This window comes from Rhinopithecus roxellana, chromosome 3 (genome assembly GCF_007565055.1).
Source record: "Rhinopithecus roxellana isolate Shanxi Qingling chromosome 3, ASM756505v1, whole genome shotgun sequence".
NCBI lineage: Eukaryota > Metazoa > Chordata > Mammalia > Primates > Cercopithecidae > Rhinopithecus > Rhinopithecus roxellana.
The window spans coordinates 110,646,519-110,655,156 of NC_044551.1; positions in this window are offsets into that span (position 1 = coordinate 110,646,519).

Here is an 8,638-nt window from a genome sequence, read left to right on the forward strand (position 1 = left end):
AAATAAGTAAAGTTGGGCCATAAACTAGAAAAGTAGGAAAATGGAGTCTAGGAGTGCCAGCTTTGAAGCCAGTTAAGAGGAAGAATGGCTCAGACCTGGATGCCTTCAGTGGAGTTTTGTGGCTCCTTACACTCAAAAATGCTGGATCAGCTTTGTATTCATTTAATTTTGGAGGGCAGGGGGTGTAATCCATTTAATGTAGCTCTTTTCTGGGGCTTAGCAACTCCCAGATAATTTTGCCTTATTTGGGAATAGGCTGTATGAGTTTAGTTACACTGTTCCCCTTGGGTTGGGTGGAGAAGGGAGTAAGAGTATCACTAGTCTGCTCTGCTCCTTTCTTTCTTAAGTTCTGCTTTGAATTCAACAGGCTGTTTGCTGGGGTTAACCCTTTCCAGCACAAGTCAGTGATATTTTCCACTTCAGTCCCTCATCCTTCAATTTTGCAGATCCTAATGCATTGGTTGGCAAAACCACCTCACAGCATAGAAGATAACACCACTTGTCACAGAAATAACTTCCCTGGGCCTCTCATTTGCAACAGCTCATTCCTAAGGCTCAATCCCAATTCCTGATGATGGATGTTGTTTCAGCCTGAAAAGCTTAATCACTTCCTCTCCAGGAACAAATACGTAGACTAGATTTCACTGAGTTATCTGTCTGCCCAGCAAAGGACCCCTGCGAGAAAGAGATCAAAGTGGTTTTCACAGTCTTGTTGCAAAGGAAATCTGAGTTGAGGACCAAGTGTCCAAAGGGTGTAGAGTGGCTCAATATTAGTATCTAATTCAGGAGAATCATTTCCGTGCAGCCAAAGGACCTTGGGTCCTTTATCTGTACATTTTGCAGGTAAAAAACCTCAGTGCAGGTAAAGAAATCACATGTCATGCTGTGGAGTCAGGCTATTCCCAACTGTAGAGAAAGTCCATTGATCCACGAGTGTGCTGGGGCTGGTCCCAGGGCTAGTGAGAAGCTGTTGCCATGGCTGCATTTCTGGTAAGGCGGGATTCTGTGTGTTTGCCCTGAGCAATCTGCGCTGCCTCTGTGACTTTCCTACTCTTCTCAGTCTTACACCGCCTGGTCTTAGGTCACCTGCTGAGCTGTCACAGAAAGCGACTGTACCCTCTATATCTGTGGATGGTCTGAAGGCCAAGGAGGAAATTTCAGAAAGCTGTCAGGCACTTGATGAAATGAAACCACAGCATCTGGAAGTTGATGTGCTTAAGCCAATGACTAGGAAGAATGAACAAGAGAACTGTTGGTGGTGTCCATGGACCTGATGTTTCTTATGAGATTCCAAGTAGAAAAATTTGTTAGATTTTGAACACTTAACGGCTGGATAAGGACAACTTTCATATATATGTATATGTATGTCATATGTGGCAATCCTCTTGTCAATTAACATATTAAGTTTGGATTGAGGTAAGTAGTACTTGAAAGTGCCATTAATTAATAACTCAGAGCATGAAAATTATTTGATTACAAGCTCAACGAGGCCGGGTACAGTGGCTCATGCCTGTAATCCCAGCCCTTTGGGAGGCCGAGGTGGGTGAATCATGAGGTCAGTAGTTCAAGACCAGCCTGGCCAAGATGGTGAAACCCTGTCTCTACTAAAAATACAAAAATTAGGCGCAGTGGCAGGTGCTTGCAATCCCAGCTACTCAGGAGGCTAAGGCAGGAGAATTGCTTGAACCCGGGTGGCAGAGGTTGCAGTGAGCCGAGATCGGGCCACTGCATTGTATTCCAGCATGGGCGATACAGTGAGACTCTGTCTCACCAAAAAAAAAAAAAAAGCTCAACGAATTACCTTGTGGAAAAAAAAAATGACAGTTACTCTCTCTTCTCCTTTGCCAATGAACCTCCTCTCACAACTGTTTACTCCAACATCTATACTCCTTCACAGCTCCCTTTCTGGCGTGAGCAAGAACTGTTCTGGGGAAATCACTTCTTTAGTTGGTTTAACCCACTTCTATTTCTCTTAAGATAGAGTGAATTCTGAGTCATTTTTACTCTGAGGTGAATAATTAGAAATGCTTTTATTAGCAAATAACAGGAACCTGCCTTTAAGCAGTTTCTAAATCTAATTAGAAATGTTCCTTCCAGCTACCTACTCAAACTACAGGTTTAAAACAAGAAAATTGTTTTTCTCTATTATTTGTGGGGACCTCTACAAACTAGCTCCTTCCAGAGGTTTTTCATGTATATACTGGACAGGACACATAACAAGCTTTACAGATTTCTATATGTTTTATGTCTATTTATAAATAACGCTATCACATTAAAATGTTCTAAAATTAGATTGTAGTGCTGGTTGCACAACTCTGCACATATACTAAAAACTATTGAGTTGTATACTTGAAATGGGTAAATTTTATGGTATGTAACATATATCTCAATAAAGAACCTAAAAAAATACTCTAAAGCAAAAGTGACAACAAAAATGCTACAGTGATTTGGAAACACGATTTAGCAATGACTAGTAATGTTGAATATGGGCATATCTTATAAATCTAGCAATTCTACCTCTGGATTTGTATCCCAAAGAAACTCCCTCACCCATACCCAAAGGAGCATGAGTGAGAAGGATGCCTATGCAGCATTCTTTGTAATAAGTGAATAACAGGAAACAATCTAAATGTCCATCAGTAGAAGGACGCAGGAATACATTATGGCAGGTTCATGACATCAATACTATAGGGCATTGAAAATAACTAAGAAAGCTGCATGTAAGAATATGGGTCAATTTCTAAGATGTAATGCTGGGGAGAAGTGAATTATAGAATAATATGGATAATTTGGTAACATTTGTATAAAGTTTTAAAACATACAAGACAGCTCCATATCTTTAATGGATACTTACTTTGGTGATGGTATATTATTTTCCATGCTCTCCTATATGTTTGAAAAAGTTCATAATTATTTTTTAAATTAGCATACACTTGTAGTCATGCTAAGTGCTGTAGGCATTTCCTGCACATGCAATGATTTGAGGAATTAAAAAAAGATGAAGACTATCAATGGGTAGAGAAACATATGCTTATAATAATATGTTTCATTTTTTATCATCTACTGTATTTGGCACTTAACTTACATTATCTCCAGTGTTCCCGAGATTCCTACAAGGTTTAGTCGTACAGTGTCCAATACTGGGCCAAGAAACAGACGCTGGAAATGTAATACACCCAAGATACAGGCTGGTAGATGATGGAGTCATTGAAATATCCAGTGGCCTGGCTCCAAAGCCTGGTGAGTCTTAGGCTTCATAATGGTGCTTCTCAATGGACCTGTCTGCTTTTCTCATGGTGGAGAAATTAAGAGAGGTCAGTAGTACAAAGAGAAAACCGTAGCAATTTCTAAGTGAGAAAGAAGCAACATGGTGAGGTTGCCATAATTCTAGTCTTCTTTGCCTAGTATGCACAACTCATGACAGAGAGTCTCAGGAACTATGTGTCCTAATTCCACTGTGCTGCTGTGGAACTAACTTTTCTAATCTTCACTTTCCTCCAGAAGATTCAAAGTATTGCAGTAGCTGATTTCTAACATTTTTCTAGCTGTATGATTTTTTTCTGAGCTCTAGGAACTAAGGTCTCTGCCAGCTCTAAAATGCTTCCCTCCTTTTGTTGTACTTTCTTCACTTCAGCTTTTGAACAAGAGTCACTAAGCACTATTCTGTCACAAACTCCATGACCTTTGGAAATGGAAAGCACACTGTTTGGCATGATAATTTAGAGGGTCGCCAAGCACTCTTGTTTTGTTTTGCTTTATGTACTTTATTTGCTCATACTGGATGATGCGTATGTTAAATGAAACAATGCTTTGATTTAGAGGGAGGAAGAAAAGTGGGGGACATAATAAGTGGGACTAGTGTTTATTTCAGGAAAAATGTGTTGCTTAGCTCCTGGATGCATAAAATCTTGTGCATCTTTTCTGTGTTTCAGAGTAAAGATGTTGTCCAGCAATATAGGAAACATTAACAAAAGGAAATGAATGCAAACATTTATATACACTGTGATTTGTGAGTTTCAGAGTGGGATAGATCTAGCAAAAATTATGTTTCATGCTTAGATTTTATGTTAAACTACTGTGATATCGAATGCCATATGTTTTGATGAGAGTACAGCCTGTGCATCACCATTATTTGGGTTTAATTTTAGTTGTACCATTTATTTGTTGGGTAACTTTGGTCAAATTTAGTTAACCTTTCTATGCTTTCGATTTGTAAAGTGGAAATCATAGAAATGATGACCTCAGAGTTGTTCTGGAAAGAAAGTGAGTTAATAGAGATAAAGTACTTAGGACAGAAGGAGTAAGGCATTCTTAGAAGTTGCTTTCATCTTGACCTTGCCTGTTATTCAGGGCTGACTGCTAAGAGACTAGTTAAGCAATTAGATCCAGATCTTGATAGTTGCCCTATTTTTCCCCTTCAAGACCATATGTGTTACTTTCCTCTAATATGTTTGCCTAAAGCCAAAGGACAATCCATCTACCCCTTAAGAATGCATTTATTGCTTTTAACTTAAAAAATACATAAAGAAAAGATCTCTGTAAGGATGAGCTCCATCTTATGGTGGGCTTCATCTATACTGCCTCCTTCTCGTCACAGTGGCTGATGCAGTCAGGCATCCAGTCACTGGTACACAGCTGAGAGAAAACTCAGGACTGGTGTTCTAAAAGGGGTGACATAAGGATCTGTAATCACTGACCCAGCGACTCCAATACTTTCTTTGTTTCACTGAGTTTTATGTTTGCCCAGAACTGGAAGGCTCCCAGCCATTCATTCACTGGTCAGTTCTATGTGTGTGCTGAAGTAGCTACTCTGTTGCTAGCAACAAGAAGAGGGAGGTGAGGACAGCTCTAGGCCTGATTTTCACTGCCAAGGAAATTCTGGCACTGGTTAGTGCCCTGCTACATGGTTGGCATGGAGAGTAGAGAATTCAGACTACCTAACAATTGAGGACTTAGGGGAACAATAGGTCCTGGTTATTTTATTAGCCTTTTGCTGAGATATTTCTTTTATTCTTCTTTGGACTGCCCCATTAGGACCCAAGCTATTTCTTGTGGTTGTAAGGGCCTATTCAACTTAAAACATTTAATTTAATTCTATTTAATTTTTAAAAATAGTTAATATATTCAAATGCCTCAAAATTCAAAGAGTACAATGCAGCAACCCTGTTTCCATTCTCAAAGCCATTTACTATTACCAGCTCCTTTTGAGTTCTACCAAGATGCCTTATGCATACACAATCAATAACATATGTACATATATACAAATCTACCCATCCCCATCTAGCTCAGAGGTCAGCCCATACCAATGCATGAAGAGCTTCTTCATTTCGTTCTTCTTATTGACTGCCTGGTACTCAGTTGTTTCAATGTATCATAACTTATTTTAACCAGTACCCATTGATGGATGGCTCTTTATATTGTTTCCAGTCTTTTGATACTACAGTGCCCTGTAACAAGCAACCTTGTATGTGTGAAATTTTGCATGTGTATAAATGAATATATCAGTAAGATAAAAGCCTGGAAGTGAACGTGCTGGGTTAAGAGCATGTGTATATGAAATTTTTATGGATACTCCACAAAAGTTGAATCAGTTTACATTCCCAGCAGCATTATATGAAAGTGCCTGTTTTCCCAGAGCCTTAGAAGAGTGTGTCACCAAACTTTGCCAATCTAAAGGTAAAAAACAGTGTCTCACCAGGGTTTTAAATGGCATTTTTTAAGACGCAAAGTTGAACATCTTTTCATATGTTCAAGAGCCACTGGTATTCCCTTTTCTATGAAATATCTGTATATACCCTTTGCCCAAGTTTCTTTTGGATTATTGGTCTTTACATAACTATTATATAAATAGGTGCTCCTAAGAATAGGATCTCTTTATATGTTGGATAAATTAGCCCTGGTCTGTGATTTGCAAATATTTTTCACAGTGCAGGTTTAAATGTTGCTTATGTTAGTTTTTTTCCCCATGGAGATATTTTTTATTTGTAAGTAGCAGAATTTATCAGTTTTTCTTTTATCTGAGTTTTTTCCTAAGCTTTATAATATGCTTTAGTGTCTGAGAAAGCTTGTTTACCCTTATTGTTCTTCAGTTTCAAAATTTTCTACTTCTATGCTTGCTTACTATTGCATATGAATGTGAAATATTAATTTTAATATATTAATATAAATATGCTTATATTGCTGTAAAAATCCTTTTATTAGGGCTACATTCCATTTACAGCTTAGCTTAAAGAGATTTTATACCTTTATGTTGCTGTGTCTTTCTGTCTGGGGACATCTTATGCCAAAGGCAACACAGATGTGCCATCTCTAGGTGCTTTTAACAAAAATGCCAAGCTTTTGTATATGTTATGTGTGCCAAGGGTTTAAAGCAGGCCTTGCACTAGTGCACTAATAGTTTTTACTTTATGACTTGAGCAAAACATTTTGACACTGTATTGTGGCTATGTCTCTAAAGTTAATAGTAAATATTTTTAATTTAAAAATATTAAGAACCTTAAAAATATATATTTGAATAATTCCCTTCCAAAGCCAGAAAATTAGAGCTATGAAGAAAGCATTGTATACACATGCTTATATTATTTTTAACATAATAACAAAAATTAGAAATGATGTAAATGCCCACAGGTGAAGATTTGGTTAAATTACAGTAATCTTTATCTTGAAATGCCTTTCAGTGATTCAAAAGCTTTTTTATAAATATTTATTGACAAAACAATTCCAGCTATAATGTTAAGTAAAAGTACAAGAAACCAAAAATATATTTAATATGACTTGAATTCATTTTAAAAAGTTGAGTGTGTATATTACATATGCTTTGAAAAAAGACAAGAAGGCAGTAAACTAAAATGTTAATATTAGCCATCTGCAAGGGTTGGATTGTGGGCAATTATTTTTTTTCCTTCTGTTTTGTTGCACTTTCCAACTTTTCTACAAGAAACAGTATTATTTTAAATCTAACTAATGAAATTCTAAAAAGCTGCATAACAAGGTTGTGTTTGAATGACAAGCATAAGAGGTATATTGATAGTTTAAAAATACAGTATTTTCCCAAATCAGAGCAGCCTACAAATGCTGGATGTTTTCTTCACTTTATTTATGATACAGCTACTCTTCCTAAAGAAACTCTTATTGAAATTATAGATTCATTAATGAATGACTGATATGTAAATATATAACTTTAAAAATAGTGACTCTTAGAATTTTTTTAAAGAAGCACGATAGTAAAATTAAGTGTGCATAGTTGGAAAGAAATTATTGGACAGTTTTATTATTTGCCAGTAGCATGACTATACACTTGTTGTAAAACAAAGTAATAGAAAAGAGAAATCATCCATTATAATTTTACCGTCAAAGAAATCTTTAACCACCTATAAATTAGCAAAAAGAAAAATTAATTCTATGATTGTGATATGGATGATGAGCAAATGAGGACATCAATATGTCTGCCCTGTTTTAACTGCCACTGAAATATCTATTTCAGCTAGAGTGGCATCTGCTTCCCACAGTGCACGTATTTGCTCTCAGGGTGAGTATTATAAGCCAGCTGCTATTAATCCTGTGCTGAGGAGTTATGTTTCCTACCCTCAGACACAAGGAAACTTGAGAACTTGAAATCAAATTTTAAAAATACACATTTCTTTTAAGTTTGGTTTTATTTGAAAGCTTTCTAGAAGACATTTTCCTCTTATTCCAAGAAGTATTTTATTGCTGAATTTTATAATGTTATTCCCGAATTTTGAAACTATTTCGGTTTTTAATACACATGAATTTTTCTGGAGACTTGGACAATGAACTACTTTGAACTGAAAATTCACATTGACACTTTACTTTATTTAAAAAAAAATTTTTTTTTTTTTTAAATATATAGCTGTTGGCCAGGTGCAGTGGCTCATGCCTGTAATCCCAGCACTCTGGGAGGCCGAGGCAGGAGGATCACATGAGGTCGGGAGTTTGAGACCAGCCTGAGCAACATGGAGTAACCCTGTCTCTACTGAAAACACAAAATTAGCTGGGCGTGCTGGTGTATGCCTATAATCCCAGCTACTCAGGAGGCTGAGGCAGGAGAATTGCTTGAACCCAGGAGGCGGAGATTGCAGTGAGCCAAGATCGTGCCATTGCACTCCAGCCTGGGTGACAAGAGGGAAACTCTGTCTTAAAAAAAAAAAAAGAAAAGAAAATACATAGCTGTTTAAATGCTAAGCCTGTCATTATAGACTTTCCTGTATAATATATTTGTAATCAAATGTTTTTCTGGAATGTGATGATTTCTCTAATATTGAGAACAGAATGTATAGCTCCCAGTTGTTGCACTATGTTGCTATTCCTACCCTCACCTACAGCTTCATGCAAAATATTTTATTGAGCACATACTATGCATCATTCATTATATAAGAGGCTGAAGATATAAAAATAAATAAGACATCGTTCCTGCCTTCAAGGAGCTATATGAGTGAAAAAATCCAAGTAAGAGTATGGCCATAGCGGCCGGGCGCGGTGGCTCAAGCCTGTCATCCCAGCACTTTGGGAGGCCGAGACGGGTGGATCACGAGGTCAGGAGATCGAGACCATCCTGGCTAACACGGTGAAACCCCGTCTCTACTAAAAAAATACAAAAAACTAGCCAGGCGAGGTGGCG